At 53.6% G+C, this 15,028-nt stretch overlaps 1 pseudogene; it reads right to left on the reverse strand.

Moving 5' to 3' along the window:
• Positions 1-5,834: 5,834 nt before the first annotated feature.
• Positions 5,835-8,886, reverse strand: LOC147123838 (uncharacterized; annotated as a pseudogene).
• Positions 8,887-15,028: the final 6,142 nt, after the last annotated feature.

The raw sequence follows: 15,028 nt of genomic DNA on the forward strand, positions 1-15,028 counted from the left end.
ACAGGGTGCTGGGGGGAGGGGTTACTGAGTGACAGTGTGAGGGAGCTGGATTAACATCAGTAGAGGTACAGTCAGTAACACAGGGCACTGGGGGGAGGGGTTACTGAGTGACAGTGTGAGGGAGCTGGATTAACATCAGTAGAGATACAGTCAGTAACACAGGGCACTGGGGGGAGGGGTTACTGAGTGACAGTGTGAGGGAGCTGGATTAACATCAGTAGAGGTACAGTCAGTAACACAGGGCACTGGGGGGAGGGGTTACTGAGTGACAGTGTGAGGGAGCTGGATTAACATCAGTAGAGATACAGTCAGTAACACAGGGCGCTGGGGGGAGAGGGGTTACTGAGTGACAGTGTGAGGGAGCTGGATTAACATCAGTAGAGATACAGTCAGTAACACAGGGCACTGGTGGGGGGGGGTGGTTACTGAGTGACAGTGTGAGGGAGCTGGATTAACATCAGTAGAGATACAGTCAGTAACACAGGGCACTGGTGAGGGGGGGGATTACTGAGTGACAGTGTGAGGGAGCTGGATTAACATCAGTAGAGATACAGTCAGTAACACAGGGTGCTGGGGAGAGAGGTTACTGAGTGACAGTGAGGGAGCTGGATTAACATCAGTAGAGATACAGTCAGTAACACAGGGCGCTGGGGGAGAGGGGTTACTGAGTGACAGTGTGAGGGAGCTGGATTAACATCAGTAGACATACAGTCAGTAACACAGGGCACTGGGGGGAGGGGTTACTGAGTGACTGTGAGGGAGCTGGATTAACATCAGTAGAGATACAGTCAGTGACAGGGCACTGGTGTGGGGGGGGGTTACTGAGTGACAGTGTGAGGGAGCTGGATTAACATCAGTAGAGATACAATCAGTAACACAGGGTGCTGGGGAGAGAGGTTACTGAGTGACAGTGAGGGAGCTGGATTAACATCAGTAGAGATACAGTCAGTAACACAGGGCACTGGTGGGGGGGGGAGTTACTCAGTGACAGTGTGAGGGAGCTGGATTAACATCAGTAGAGATACAGTCAGTAACACAGGGTGCTGGGGAGAGAGGTTACTGAGTGACTGAGGGAGCTGGATTAACATCAGTAGAGATACAGTCAGTAACACAGGGCGCTGGGGGAGAGGGGTTACTGAGTGACAGTGTGAGGGAGCTGGATTAACATCAGTAGAGATACAGTCAGTAACACAGGGCACTGGGGGGAGGGGTTACTGAGTGACAGTGTGAGGGAGCTGGATAACATCAGTAGAGATACAGTCAGTAACACGGCGCTGGGGGAGAGGGGTTACTGAGTGACTGTGAGGGAGCTGGATTAACATCAGTAGAGATACAGTCAGTAACACAGGGCACGGGGGAGAGGGGTTACTGAGTGACAGTGTGAGGGAGCTGGATTAACATCAGTAGAGATACAGTCAGTAACACAGGGCACTGGGGGGAGGGGTTACTGAGTGACAGTGTGAGGGAGCTGGATTAACATCAGTAGAGATACAGTCAGTAACAGGGCGCTGGGGGGAGGGGTCACTGAGTGACAGTGTGAGGGAGCTGGATTAACATCAGTAGAGATACAGTCAGTAACACAGGGCGCTGGGGGGAGGGGTCACTGAGTGACAGTGTGAGGGAGCTGGATTAACATCAGTAGAGATACAGTCAGTAACACAGGGCGCTGGGGGAAGCGTTTGTGACAGTGTGAGGGAGCTGGGTTAACATCAGTAGAGATACAGTCAGTAACACAGGGCGCTGGGGGAGAGGTTACTGAGTGACAGTGTGAGGGAGCTGGATTAACATCAGTAGAGATACAGTCAGTGACACAGGGCGCTGGGGGAGGTTTGCTGAGTGACCGTGTGAGGGAGCTGGATTAACATCAGTAGAGATACAGTCAGTGACACAGGGCGCCGGGGGAGGGTTACTGAGTGACCGTGTGAGGGAGCTGGATTAACATCAGTAGAGATACAGTTAGTAACAGGGCACTGGGGGAGGGGTTACTGAGTGACAGTGTGAGGGAGCTGGATTAACATCAGTAGAGATACAGTCAGTAACACAGGGTGCTGGGGGAGAGGGATTACTGAGTGACCGTGTGAGGGAGCTGGATTAACATCAGTAGAGATACAGTCAGTGACACAGGGCGCCGGGGGAGGGTTACTGAGTGACCGTGTGAGGGAGCTGGATTAACATCAGTAGAGATACAGTTAGTAACAGGGCACTGGGGGAGGGGTTACTGAGTGACAGTGTGAGGGAGCTGGATTAACATCAGTAGAGATACAGTCAGTGACACAGGGCACTGGGGGAGGGGTTGCTGAGTGACCGTGTGAGGGAGCTGGATTAACATCAGTAGAGATACAGTCAGTAACACAGGGCACTGGGGGAGAGGGGTTACTGAGTGACAGTGTGAGGGAGCTGGATTAACATCAGTAGAGATACAGTCAGTAACACAGGGCGCCGGGGGAGGGGTTACTGAGTGACAGTGTGAGGGAGCTGGATTAACATCAGTAGAGATACAGTCAGTAACACGGCACTGGGGGAGGGTTGCTGAGTGACAGTGTGAGGGAGCTGGATTAACATCAGTAGAGATACAGCCAGTAACAGGGTGCCGGGGGGAGAGGGGTTACTGAGTGACAGTGTGAGGGAGCTGGATTAACATCAGTGGAGATACAGCCAGTAACAGGGTGCCGGGGGGAGAGGGGTTACTGAGTGACAGTGTGAGGGAGCTGGATTAACATCAGGAGAGATACAGTCAGTAACACAGGGCACTGGGGGAGAGGGGTTACTGAGTGACAGTGTGAGGGAGCTGGATTAACATCAGTAGAGATACAGTCAGTAACATGGCACTGGGGGAGGGGTTACTGAGTGACAGTGTGAGGGAGCTGGATTAACATCAGTAGAGATACAGTCAGTAACACAGGGCGCTGGGGGAGGGTTGCTGAGTGACAGTGTGAGGGAGCTGGATTAACATCAGTAGAGATACAGTCAGTAACAGGGTGCCGGGGGGTAGTTACTGAAACTGACTGTATCTCGACTGTTAAACTCTCAGTTAGATTGAGGCTCACACAAACACCATTACTCAAGTCCTGGATTAAATGCTTGTTCTGATGAGGCAGGCTCAGTTTCGCTAGCTGGTTTCGAGGGCTGTCATCTCCCTCGATAACACTCTCCCCACAGTGTCCGACTCTCCCTTGTGTTTCCCGGGCCGGACGAAAGGTGGGGTGAGAGGGGTGGGGGCTATTCTTCATTTGAGAGATCAGACAGCATGTTGGCAGACTGTTGCACTCTGGGAAGCATCACCAGGTGGCATTCTGAGTATCACACGCGGGTTTACTGGGCAGTGATCAGGAACAAGAACCCTGGCTGATCTTGTCTCCTTTCTACTTAGATCAGCTAACTCGCCAACAATATTTTTTGGTCCAAAAGAATGCAGGATGGAAAGACACCCTCTTTAAGGATGTGTTCTGTGTGGTGTGTATTTTAATCCACCTCCCATTTCTTTGAAGGACAGAATAAACAGGAGCCGCACAGGTTTTATTTGTAAGATGAGAATAATCTGCTGCTTTGCACAGTCGGTGCGTTAAGACAGCGTATAACCTTTAACCTGTCGGCTCGGTTCAAATACAGGCCGGACTCCATGACAGGGATCTGGCTGATACTGGAGTCACCACTGCAACGTGGACTCAAATCTCGTCTCGTTTGATGGGGATCAGTTCTCTCTGGCTGGAGATTGGTGAGGCTCTATTTTATTGCAGAGGCGTCGGTTCAAAGCCAGCCTGGACTCCGGCTGAAGAATAATGGGCCTTATCGGGCTAGAGTCCAGGATAGGGGAGAGTGTACATGGGCTGTGGGAGGAGATTAAATGGGAGGGTAGAGTCCATGATATGGGAGAGTGTACATGGGCTGTGGGAGGAGATTAAATGGGAGGGTAGAGTCCATGTTAGGGGAGAGTGTACATGGGCTGTGGGAGAAGATTAAATGGGTGGATAGAGTCCAGGATAGGGGAGAGTGTACATGGGCTGTGGGAGGAGATTAAATGGGTGGATAGAGTCCATGTTAGGAGAGAGTGTACATGGGCTGTGGGGGGAGATTAAATGGGTGGGTAGAGTCCATGTTAGGGGAGAGTGTACATGGGCTGTGGGAGGAGATTAAATGGGAGGGTAGAGTCCATGATAGGGGAGAGTGTACATGGGCTGTGGGAGGAGATTAAATGGGTGGATAGAGTCCAGGATAGGGGAGAGTGTACATGGGCTGTGGGAGGAGATTAAATGGGTGGGTAGAGTCCATGATAGGGGAGAGTGTACATGGGCTGTGGGAGGAGATTAAATGGGAGGGTAGAGTCCATGTTAGGAGAGAGTGTACATGGGCTGTGGGAGGAGATTAAATGGGTGGGTAGAGTCCATGATAGGGGAGAGTGTACATGGGCTGTGGGAGGAGATTAAATGGGAGGGTAGAGTCCATGTTAGGAGAGAGTGGACATGGGCTGTGGGAGGAGATTAAATGGGTGGGTAGAGTCCATGATAGGGGAGAGTGTACATGGGCTGTGGGAGGAGATTAAATGGGTGGATAGAGTCTGTGATAGGGGAGAGTGTACATGGGCTGTGGGAGGAGATTAATTGGGTGGGTAGAGTCCATGATAGGGGAGAGTGTACATGGGCTGTGGGAGGAGATTAAATGGGTGGATAGAGTCCATGTTAGGGGAGAGTGTACATGGGCTGTGGGAGAAGATTAAATGGGTGGGTAGAGTCCATGATAGGGGAGAGTGTACATGGGCTGTGGGGGGAGATTAAATGGGTGGGTAGAGTCCATGATAGGATAGAGTGTACATCGGCTGTGGGAGGAGATTAAATGGGAGGGTAGAGTCCATCATAGGATAGAGTGTACATCGGCTGTGGGAGGAGATTAAATGGGTGGGTAGAGTCCATGATAGGGGAGAGTGTACATCGGCTGTGGGGGGAGATTAAATGGGAGGGTAGAGTCCATGATAGGATAGAGTGTACATCGGCTGTGGGGGGAGATTAAATGGGTGGGTAGAGTCCGTGATAGGGGAGAGTGTACATGGGCTGTGGGAGGAGATTAAATGGGTGGGTAGAGTCCATGACAGGGGAGAGTGTACATGGGCTGTGGGAGGGGATTAAATGGGAGGGTAGAGTCCATGATAGGATAGAGTGTACATGGGCTGTGGGAGGAGATTGGGTGGGTAGAGTCCATGATAGGGGAGAGTGTTCATGGGCTGTGGGAGGAGATTAAATGGGTGGGTAGCATCCATGATACGGGAGAGTGTACATGGGCTGTGGGAGGGGATTAAATGGGAGGGCAGAGTCCATGATAGGATAGAGTGTACATGGGCTGTGGGGGGAGATTAAATGGGTGGGTAGAGTCCATGATAGGGGAGAGTGTACACGGGCTGTGGGAGGAGATTTAATGGTAGGGTAGAGTCCATGATGGGGGAGAGTGTACATGTGCTGTGGGAGGAGATTAAATGGGTGGGTAGAGTCCATGATAGGGGAGAGTGTACATGGGCTGTGGGAGGAGATTAAATGGGTGGGTAGAGTCCATGATAGGGGAGAGTGTACATGGGCTGTGGGAGGAGATTTAATGGGAGGGTAGAGTCCATGATGGGGGAGAGTGTACATGAGCTGTGGGAGGAGATTGGGTGGGTAGAGTCCATGATAGGGGAGAGTGTACATGGGCTGTGGGAGGAGATTAAATGGGAGGGTAGAGTCCGTGATGGGGGAGAGTGTACATGGGCTGTGGGAGGAGATTAAATGGGAGGGTAGAGTCCATGATAGGATAGAGTGTACATGGGCTGTGGGAGGAGATTAAATGGATGGGTGGAGTCTGTGATAGGGGAGAGTGTACATGGGCTGTGGGAGGGTAGAGTCCATGATAGGATAGAGTGTATACCGACAGTGAGATAATCTGCTATAGTGATGCTGGTTGATGGGTAAATATTGCCCAGGACACCGTTGGGAACTCCCCTGCTCTTCTTCGAATAGTGCCATGGGATCTTATTCATCCACCTGAGAGGGCAGCGGGGCCTCAGTTTAACGTCTCATCCAAAAGACGGTACCTCCGACAGTGCAGCATTCCCTCAGTGCTGCATTGGGAGTGTCAGCCTGGAGTACGGGGCTTAGGTCTCTGGAGTAGGGTTTGAACCCACAACCTAATGATTCAGTCGCGAGAATGCTACTTACTGAGCCATGGTTGAGACTTTGACTCCTTGTTCTACCTTCAAATAAATACTGATTGTCCAAAGACCCAGGTGTCCTTTTGGTACTTGCAGTGGGGATAGTAGACTCCACTTTGCATATGGAGCGTGAGCTGGAAGCGGGGAGGCAGGGTGTGCTCGGCTCCACCCACTCGGGCAGGTGCATGTCTATCTCGGACTTTGCCTTGACCAGGTGCCGTTTCTTGGGAAGGTCGATGACGTGCACCGGCTTGAATTCCTCGGGTATCCTTATCCTATGGTAACTGGAACCCGGGAACAACTCCCTCTTGATGACATCAAAAGGCAGGGTTGGCAGGGGCTCCGATCTCATCCCAACCTTGGCCCTCAGCTCAGGGTGGCCCGCGCTGTCCAGCGCCAGCTCGTGAAAGGGCCCAAAGTCGTGCTGTTGGACCAGGATTTCCGGGCTGATATCCGGATTGGCCTCCACCTGTCTGGAGATATCCGTCACCGGGGGCATAGCCGGATTGGTACTGACGTTCCAGATTGGCTTGATCACGCAGACGGGGGCCTTGCCCTCGCGAGGTGCGTTGCAGGTCACGGTTTGCGAGCCCGGGATCTCGGGGACACCCCCCCCTCTCCTTCCCACTTCGCACCCACAGCAGCCCGGCCTTTACCCATCCCGGACCCCCCTCCGATCGGCAGGGACCCTTGGGCTTTGTGAGCTGCACGACTTTGAGCGTCTTTTTGCCGCTGCTGGTCTCGCCAGTCTTCACCGACTCCCTCAGCTGTTCGAGCACCTGTTCCGCGGCGGTCCTGCGCGGCTTGTAGAAGCTGGAAGATGTCCTCACTATATTGGGCAGGTTCTTCTTCTCTAGCCACAGTGTGTAGGACTCATTGGTGAAGTAACCCTGCTCTTCCTACATCAAAACAAATAAAATCATCAGAACCCTTTAATACATTTAAACCTTAGTAAAAAGCTTGTTTTCATATCTTCGCACTCTTCACTTGGAGAACAGTGTGAAGTGGCAAAGGTTTCGCAGGCTGATCGATGTGAATGATCCTTCCATGGTCATCTCCATCATCCTTAAAAAAGGGAGCATATGGAATGGGAGCCAACCTATTTTAGTTACAAGGAAAGATTGGATAGGCTGGGGTTGTTTTCTTTGGAACAGAGGAGGCCGAGGGGAGACCTTATTGAGGTGTATAAAATTATGAGGGGCCCAGATAGAGTGGATAGGAAGGACCTATTTCCCTTAGCAGAGAGGTCAATAACCAGGGGGGCATAGATTTAAAGTAATTGGTAGAAGAATTAGAGGGGAGGTGAGGAGAACTTTTTTCACCCAGAGGGTGGTGGGGGTCTGGAACTCACTGCCTGAAAGGGTGGTAGAGGCAGAAACCCTCACCTCATTTAAAACGTTCTTGGATATGCACTTGAAGTGCCGTAACCTGCAGGGCTACGGACCAAGAGCTGGTACCTCCCTGGTATTCAAAACTGAAAACCGGTTAGCGAGTGCCACTGGCTTGGGGGATTCCTGCGCTACCTGAGTCTTCCTCCTACCCTGTCTGGTGATCACCCACTCCCTCACCTCCTGCACCTTCTGTGGCAGTAGGGTGACCCACTTCCAGGAAACTCTCGAACTCCCTGATGCACTGCAGTGACTCCAGCCGCTCCTCAAGTTCCGAATCTCACAGCGCGAGCTCGAGCAACTGGCAGAGCTTCGTGCACACCGTGATCCTGCTCTTGGATCACTGTCCAAACCCCCGGGTTAGGGAGAGGATAGCTCAGCCAGGGTCGCTGCTCTGATTACTATCCAGTGCCCCCATCGGAAAGGTGCATGTGTGTGATAGCATGGGCTTGGGCTTCGCGATGAAAATTCCAATGGTTCAATAACCTGTGATCCTCACTGTTTAGACTCTCACATTAAGAATGGCCGCATGAGTGAAGGATCGGAGAGGGCCCAGTCATCGTGGAACAATACCGAATCCCCACCAGAGCCAGCACATTCAGGAGAGGGGAAGTGAAGGCTACAGACACCGCCCCACGCTGGGTACAGGCACCGCCCCGCGCTGGGTACAGGCACTGCCTCACGCTGGGTACAGGCACCGCCCCGCGCTGGGTACAGGCACCGCCTCGCGCTGGGTACAGGCACCGCCTCGCTCTGGGTGCAGGCACCACCCTGCGCTGGGTACAGGCACCGCCCCACGCTCGGTACACGCACCGCCCTGCGCTGGGTACAGGCACCGCCTCGCGCTGGGTACAGGCACCGCCTAGTGCTGGGTACAGGCACCGCGTCGCGCTGGGTACAGGCACCGCCTAGCGCTGGGTACAGGCACCGCCCCACGCTGGGTACAGGCACCGCCCCACGCTGGGTACAGGCACTGCCCCATACTGGGTACAGGCACCACCTTGCGCTAGGTACAGGCTGTGCCTCGCGTTGGGTACAGGCACCATAAGCACAGATTCACGAGGAACATTTTGTCCTAATTGATCAGATCTGGTTCGGTCCAATCAGGTCACATTCAAACATGGCCTCTTCATTCGAGCAGGCCAGGACATGTAAATTTTGATTGGGGCAGAGGGGTGGAAGAGGAAAGACCCACCCCAGGAACTTTGGGCCGTGGAGCGGCCCTTAGCATTATTACTAGCTGGAGTATAACACGTGGGAGGTATCAGCGCTGTGTTACAATGCACTTGGCTTAATACAGACCACTTCCATTACATGAGGTTCCATGATTCCCCTCTGAATACTTACTTCCTTCACAGGCCCTTTATCAGCATTTTACAGCAAAGAGCTGGGCACCTGTTCTAGGGTAGGAGACCAACATAACTCCAGACAGCATGCCATTTTACAGATCTGTGAGGTTTCCCTTGGCTGTCAGGTGGTACTTCTTAGAGGTGGACGGAAGTACTGAGTGGGGTGCCCTAGGGCTCAGTGCTGGGATTATTACTGTCTCGAACTTGCGTCAATGGCTTGGATGCAGAAACTCAATGTAAACTGGTTGAATTTGATGATGATATCAAACTAGGAGGAGCTCGGGAGTTGGAGGGGGCAGCTCCGAAATGATAGAATGAGGTGGACATAATTTGCAAATGTGCAGAACAACGGAAGGTGGAATTTACAGTGTAAGGTCCAGTAAACAGGAAGGAAAAGTAGATAAAACACATACTTCATGAATGGTATTAAAACAGATAAGGATGATGCTGAACGAGACCTAGGAGTCTCCGTCGAATGGACAGCCAACATGTCCAACCAATGCAGAGGAACAGTGAGCAAAGCCCGTAATATGTTGAACAGCATCGTTAGAACAGTAGAATAAAAGTCAGAGGGGATAACGGTCACACTGTACAGGGTCTCTGGTCAGACAGCTCCTTGAGCACAGTGTCCAGTTCCGGTCAGACCCACCTTGAGCACTGTGTCCAGTTCTGGTCAGATCCACCTTGAGCACTGTGTCCAGTTGCGGTCAGACCCACCTTGAGCACTGTGTCCAGTTCTAGTCAGTCCCACCTTGAGCACTGTGTCCAGTTCTGTTCAGACCAACCTTGGGCACTGTGTCCAGTTCTGGTCAGTCCCACCTTGAGCACTGTGTCCAGTTCTGGTCAGACCCACCTTGAACACTGTGTCCAGTTCTGGTCAGACCCAACTTGAGCACTGGGTCCAGTTCTGGTCAGACCCACCTTGAGCACTGTGTCCAGTTCTGGTCAGACAACTACTTGAGCACGGTGTCCAGTTCTGGTCAGTCCCACCTTGAGCACTGTGTCCAGTTCTGGTCAGTCCCACCTTGAGCACGGTGTCAAGTTCTGGTCAGTCCCACCTTGAGCACGGTGTCCAGTTCTGGTCAGTCCCACCTTGAGCACTGTGTCCAGTTCTGGTCAGACCTACCTTGAGCACTGTGTCCAGTTCCGGTCAGTCCCACCTTGAGCACTGTGTCCAGTTCTGGTCAGTCCCACCTTGAGCACTGTGTCCAGTTCTGGTCAGGCCCACCTTGGGCACTGTGTCCAGTTCTGGTCAGTCCCACCTTGGGCACTGTGTCCAGTTCTGGTCAGTCCCACCTTGAGCACTGTGTCCAGTTCTGGTCAGTCCCACCTTGGGCACTGTGTCCAGTTCCGGTCAGTTCCACCTTGAGCACTGTGTCCAGTTCTGGTCAGTCCCACCTTGAGCACTGTGTCCAGTTCTGGTCAGTCCCACCTTGAGCACTGTGTCCAGTTCTGGTCAGTCCCACCTTGAGCACTGTGTCCAGTTCTGGTCAGTCCCACCTTGAGCACTGTGTCCAGTTCTGGTCAGTCCCACCTTGAGCACTGTGTCCTGTTCTGGTCAGACCCACCTTGAGCACTGTGTCCAGTTCTGGTCAGACCCACCTTGAGCACTGTGTCCAGTTCTGGTCAGTCCCACCTTGAGCACTGTGTCCAGTTCTGGTCAGACCCACCTTGAGCACTGTGTCCAGTTCTGGTCAGTCCCACCTTGAGCATTGTGTCCAGTTCTGGTCAGTCCCACCTTGAGCACTGTGTCCAGTTCTGGTCAGTCCCACCTTGAGCACTGTGTCCAGTTCTGGTCAGTCCCACCGTGAGCACTATGTCCAGTTCTGGTCAGACCCACCTTGAGCACTGTGTCCAGTTCTGGTCAGACCCATCTTGAGCACTGTGTCCAGTTCCGGTCAGACCCACCTTGAGCACTGTGTCCAGTTCTGGTCAGACCCACCTTGAGTACTGTGTCCAGTTCTGGTCAGACCCACCTTGAGCATGATGCGCCATCAATTACTCAAAAGACTGAGGTTGAGCGAGTAACAATCAGGCTTTTATTAACTAAAGAATGAAGGTCTTGTCTCGAGTGGTCGACCCGTCCAGAATACTAAGGGACTGGGAGGTAGTCACTTATATACCTGGAATAGTGGGAGAAGTCAGCTGAGGCATGTCCAGACCTGTACCTAGTGGAATACACATACAGACACAGACAGGTATGACAGTGGTTTACCACATTCACCCCTTGTTTAAAAATGAGTCCGGCGGGGTGAAGTGTATTTAAAAGTTCATGTATTGGAGTCTCTCCGGAGGTCTTGTCTGCCGCTGTGATCGACGTGGCGACGGCAGGGGTGGTGGAGCTTCCGGCATCGCGTCCCGTGTAGGCTGGGGCCCTGGAGTGTAGTCCTCGTGGGTGACGGGCTCAGGCGTGCCGGCTGCTGGGGTTGGATATCGGGTCGTGGGGGGGGGTGGTAATGGGTAGTGGGTTACAGCGGTCCCCGAGGGTGCGAGGTCTCGTATGGAGACTGTGTCCTCCCGCCCGTCCGGGTACGCAATGTAAGCGTACTGGGGGTTGGCGTGGAGGAGGTCGACCCTCTCGACCAGGGGGTCCGTTTTATTGGCCCTCACGTGTCTTCTCAGTAGTACCGGCCCTGGGGACGTCAGCCATGGCGGTAGCGATGTCCCCGATGTGGACTTCCTTGGGAAGACAAACATTTTCTCGTGAGGGGTGGCATTGGTGGCAGTGCAGAGAAGTGACCGAATCGAGTGGAGCGCATCGGGGAGCACCTCCTGCCAGCGGGAGGTCGGAAGGCCCCTAGACTTTAAGGCTAGTAGGGCGGCCTTCCAAACAGTTGCATTCTCTCTTTCCACCTGTCCGTTCCCCCGGGGGTTGTAACTGGTGGTCCTGCTTGTGGCTATACCCCTAGCGAGCAGGTACTGGCGGAGTTCGTCGCTCATAAACGATGAGCCCCGGTCGCTATGGATATAGCTGGGGAAACCGAACAGGGTGAAGAGGCTGTTCAGAGATTTAATGACCGTGGCACTGGTCATGTCCGGGCAGGGGATAGCGAACGGGAACCGGGAGTACTCGTCAATGATGTTGAGGAAGTACACATTGTGGTCGGAGGAGGGGAGAGGCCCTTTGAAATCGACGCTCAGGCGTTCGAAAGGGCGAGTGGCTTTTATCAGGTGGGCTCTGTCTGGTCTATAAAAGTGCGGTTTGCACTCAGCGCAGACTTGGCAGTTCTTGGTCATGGTCCTGACCTCCTCAATGGAGTAAGGCAGGTTGCGGGCCTTGATGAAGTGGAAGAACCTGGTGACCCCCGGGTGGCAGAGGTCATTGTGGAGGGCCCTCAGCCTATCGATCTGCGCGCTGGCGCAGGTGCCACGCGATAGGGCATCTGGGGGTTCATTGAGCTTCCCAGGCCGGTACAAGATCTCGTAATTGTAGGTGGAAAGTTCGATTCTCCACCTCAAGATCTTGTCATTTTTGATTTTGCCCCTCTGCTTGTTGTTGAACATAAAAGCAACTGAACGCTGGTCAGTGAGCAGGGTAAATCGTTTTCCGGCCAGGTAGTGCCTCCAATGACGCACAGCCTCCACGATAGCCTGGGCCTCCTTCTCGACCGCGGAGTGTCTGGTCTCTGGGCCCTGGAGGGTTTGGCCTTGCAGACGCTGGCGTAGTGTCCCTTTTTCCCGCAGCCCGAGCAGGTCGCATTCTTCGCCGGGCAGCGCGCTCTGGGGTGTTTGGCCTGGCCACAGAAGTAGCATTTCTGGCCTTGGGATACTGCTGTCTGGCTTTGGGACACTGCTGTGGTAGTTGGGCCGTTGTTGGGCTGTGGCTGGGGTGGCACGGTGCTATGGGGCTGTCCTACCGTGTCCCAGGTTGTCGTTCCCCGCGGCGTCCATGGTGCAGAGGAGTAGGCATCCATGCCCCGGAAGGCTGCGTCCAGCGTTAGTGCGATGTCGGAGGCTTTGTCGAGGGTGAGGTCACTCTGCTCCAGCAGTCGCTGTCGGGTGTAGTTGGACCTGTGGCCCGCTACGAAGGCATCCCGGATCAGTTCCTCCATGTACTTAGTGGGCGTTACCGCCTTACACCCACAGGCCCGGCCAAGCACGGACAGTGCTTGGAGGTATTCCTCAGTCGATTCCCCAGGTTGTTGCTTGCGACTCCCCAGAAGGTGCCTAGCATATACTTCGTTCACAGGGCGCGTGTACTGGGTCTTGAGGAGCTGGAGGGCGTCTGTGTACGAGGTCGCGTCCTGGATGACTGAGTACACTCGATGGTTCACCTTGGAGAACAGGACAGACAGTTTGTCCGCATCCGTTTCGACCGCAGTGGAGGCAGTCAGGAATGTCTCGAAGCACGTGAGCCAGTGAGCAAACTTGGTGGAAGCGTCCGCTTCCCGACTGTCCAGGTCCAGGCATGCTGGTGTGAGGATCTTCTCCATTATAAAAAATTTAGTTAATAAAATTGATGCGCCATCAATTACTCAAAAGACTGAGGTTGAGCGAGTAACAATCAGGCTTTTATTAACTAAAGAATGAAGGTCTTGTCTCGAGTGGTCGACCCGTCCAGAATACTAAGGGACTGGGAGGGAGTCACTTATATACCTGGAATAGTGGGAGGAGTCAGCCGAGGCATGTCCAGACCTGTACCTAGTGGAATACACATACAGACACAGACAGGTATGACAGTGGTTTACCACAGAGCACTGTGTCCAGTTCTGGTCAGACCCACCTTGAGCACTGTGTCCAGTTCCGGTCAGTCCCACCTTGAGCATTGTGTCCAGTTCTGGTCAGTCCCACCTTGAGCACTGTGTCCAGTTCTGGTCAGACCCACCTTGAGTACTGTGTCCAGTTCTGGTCAGACCCACCTTGAGCACTGCGTCCAGTTCTGGTCAGACCCACCTTGAGCACTGTGTCCAGTTCTGGTCAGTCCCACCTTGAGCAATGTGTCCAGTTCTGGTCAGTCCCACCTTGAGCACTGTGTCCAGTTCTGGTCAGATCCACCTTGAACACTGTGTCCAGTTCTGGTCAGACCCACCTTGAGCACTGGGTCCAGTTCTGGTCAGACCCACCTTGAGCACTGTGTCCAGTTCTGGTCAGACCCACCTTGAGCACTGTGTCCAGTTCTGGTCAGGCCCACCTTGAGCACTGTGTCCAGTTCTGGTCAGACCCACCTTGAGCACTGTGTCCAGTTCTTGTCAGACCCACCTTGAGCACTGTGTCCAGTTCTGGTCAGACCCACCTTGAACACTGTGTCCAGTTCTGGTCAGACCCACCTTGAGCACTGCGTCCAGTTCTGGTCAGACCCACCTTGAGCAGTGTGTCCAGTTCTGGTCAGTCCCACCTTGAGCAATGTGTCCAGTTCTGGTCAGTCCCACCTTGAGCACTGTGTCCAGTTCTGGTCAGATCCAACTTGAACACTGTGTCCAGTTCTGGTCAGACCCACCTTGAGCACTGGGTCCAGTTCTGGTCAGACCCACCTTGAGCACTGTGTCCAGTTCTGGTCAGACCCACCTTGAGCACTGTGTCCAGTTCTGGTCAGACCCACCTTGAGCACTGTGTCCAGTTCTGGTCAGACCCACCTTGAGCACTGTGTCCAGTTCTGGTCAGTCCCACCTTGAGCACTGTGTCCAGTTCTGGTCAGTCCCACCTTGAGCACTGTGTCCAGTTCTGGTCAGACCCACCTTGAGCACTGTGTCCAGTTCTGGTCAGACCCACCTTGAGCATTGTGTCCAGTTCTGGTCAGACCCACCTTGAGCAATGTGTCCAGTTCTGGTCAGACCCACCGTGAGCGCTGTGTCCAGTTCTGGTCAGACCCACCTTGAGCACTGTGTCCAGTTCTGGTCAGTCCCACCTTGAGCACTGTGTCCAGTTCTGGTCAGACCCACCTTGAGCACTGTGTCCAGTTCTGGTCAGACCCACCTTGAGCACTGTGTCCAGTTCTGGTCAGACCCACGTTGAGCATTGTGTCCAGTTCTGGTCAGACCCACCTTGAGCACTGTGTCCAGTTCTGGTCAGACCCACCGTGAGCACTGTGTCCAGTTCTGGTCAGTCCCACCTTGAGCACTGTGTCCAGTTCTGGTCAGACCCACCTTGAGCACTGTGTCCAGTTCTGGTCAGACCCACCT

Source organism: Somniosus microcephalus, chromosome 2 (assembly GCF_052327205.1).
Source record: "Somniosus microcephalus isolate GS21.2 chromosome 2, FLI_Smic_1.0, whole genome shotgun sequence".
NCBI lineage: Eukaryota > Metazoa > Chordata > Chondrichthyes > Squaliformes > Somniosidae > Somniosus > Somniosus microcephalus.